The following is a 2,076-nucleotide window of genomic DNA, read 5'->3' on the forward strand; positions in this document are numbered from 1 at the left end:
CTCCACAAGTTCCTTCTTAGTTAAAGAGACAGTAGAAAAAGCCTTGTCCCTCTGACTCACTCCCAGGGTCATGAACTCCCTCTGGAAATTTCCCAGCAAACTACAGATATGCTAGCACAGACTAGCATAAATTACAGCAGGGTTTTTTAGCTGTGGCTAAATCAATAGTTACTAATATCTGTCCAAGAAGCATGAGGTTATAAAAGGTAGAATCTATAAATAAATAAAAATTACAATAAAACTATTGGGACTAACACACTTGCCATGTAGGTGCTGGGATTCAAACTTGAGTCTTCCGAAACGGCAGTCAGTGTACTTAACCACTGAACATCCCACCAGGCCATGTATGTATATATATATATATATACATATACATATATATATACATATACATATATATATATGTGTGTGTGTATGTGTGTGATTATATATATGCATATATATGCACGTGTGTATGTGATGATATATATGTATATATATGTGTGTGTGTGTGATTATATATATGTATATATATGCATGTGTATGTGATTATATATATGTATATGTGTGTGTGTGTAATGTTTAGCATATTCACCTCCTCTCCAAACTACTCCAAGATCCACCCCCTGCCCCACTCCATACCCACTCAATTCTGTGTCCTCATTTATTAATTCATCAAGTCTAGTTCATGTTGTGGTATATACAGTCTTGGGTGTGTGGTTCTCTGGAGTACGATCGACCTATCAGGGACCAAGCCCTTAAAGAAAACTACTCCTTTTTCTTGGCATTTATTAATTACCAGTAACTCCCCAGCTAGGGGTGGGGCTCCCCAGATAGTTGAGGACTACTCATCTCCCCACCCCGTCCCCCCTCCTTCAACCCCATGTCTATGCTGGGATTTCTCTGGCTTGAGCTTGCACAGGTCTTGTGCGTGCCATCACAACCATGTGAGTTCCTCCATGCCATTGCCCTCCTGTCCCTTTGTCATCATCATCCACTGCCTCTGGCTCTTACACTCTTTCCATCCCCTCCTCCACAGTGGTCCCTAGGGCTTGGGAGGTAAGTAGTGATGTGGATGTCCCATTTAGAGATGAACACACCATAGTGTCCTATCCTCTGCACCTTGACTAGTCCTGGGTCTCTGTGTTAATCATCGTCTACAACAGAAGGAAGCTTTTCTGGTGAGGATGGAAAGAGAAGCTAATCTACAGCTATAAGAATATGTTATTTCAGTCTGGAGAGATGGCTCAGCGGTTAAGAACACTGACTGCTCTTCCAGAGGTCCTGAGTTCAAATCCCAGCAACCACGTGGTGGCTCACAACATCTGTAATGAGATCTGATGCCCTCTTCTGGTGTGTCTAAAGACAGCTACAGTGTATTTACATATAATAAATAAATCTTTAAAAAAACAAGTAAGTCATTCACTGCTACATGTGGAGAGCTGGCCCTGCACCTCGGCTGGGCAGTCCAGTCCAGCTGGCTCTGGTGGTATGGGTGAGGAAGACCTGGCAGGCTAGCCATGCAGCTCCTACCCAGCCCCAGATCCAGGGCTCTGAGTTGGCCCACCTCAACATCTACCCATCTATGAACTGCTTGAGCAAGTGAAGGGGCCAGTCCTGCAGATCCAAAGCTTCAGGAACGCCATGGTGCAGGGCAACAAAAGGATACCTGAGGAGTCCCCATGAGGATCCAGCATTAATAGAGTAGCAGAAGCCGGAGGCCTCGAACTGGACCAAACGGCTCATTACAATGAACATTTGCAAGTAAAGAGTATACTGGGGGACACACCGTGACACACTACAGCTTCCATGACAAGATTTTTTTCTTTAATTTTCTTTTCAGGGGAAGGCTGCAAGGGCAGAGAGGCTGGATAGGAAAGGACAGAAAATGAGTGGGATTGGGGTGCATGATGTGACACCCACAAAGAATCAGTTAAAAAAAAGTCATTCTTACTCTATGATAATTATACAGATGTGTAATTTTACATATTTGACAGCTGTATTAACTGCTAAATGATTGTCTGGCTAGGAGGGCATAAGGCTTTTTCTCCTCCTCCTTCTCCTCCTCCTCCTCCTCCTCCTCCTCCTCCTTTTCTT

At 43.7% G+C, this 2,076-nt stretch overlaps 1 long non-coding RNA gene across 1 annotated transcript in view; it reads right to left on the reverse strand.

Moving 5' to 3' along the window:
• Window positions 1-1,784: 1,784 nt before the first annotated feature.
• The window catches only part of LOC116071033, a 1,224-nt gene continuing 932 nt past the window's right edge, over window positions 1,785-2,076 (reverse strand). The window contains exon 3 of the long non-coding RNA XR_004110683.1: window positions 1,785-1,846. This is a non-coding gene — a long non-coding RNA (uncharacterized LOC116071033). The remainder of the gene's footprint in view (window positions 1,847-2,076) is intronic.

This window comes from Mastomys coucha, unplaced genomic scaffold, assembly GCF_008632895.1.
Source record: "Mastomys coucha isolate ucsf_1 unplaced genomic scaffold, UCSF_Mcou_1 pScaffold22, whole genome shotgun sequence".
Taxonomy (NCBI): Eukaryota; Metazoa; Chordata; class Mammalia; order Rodentia; family Muridae; genus Mastomys; species Mastomys coucha.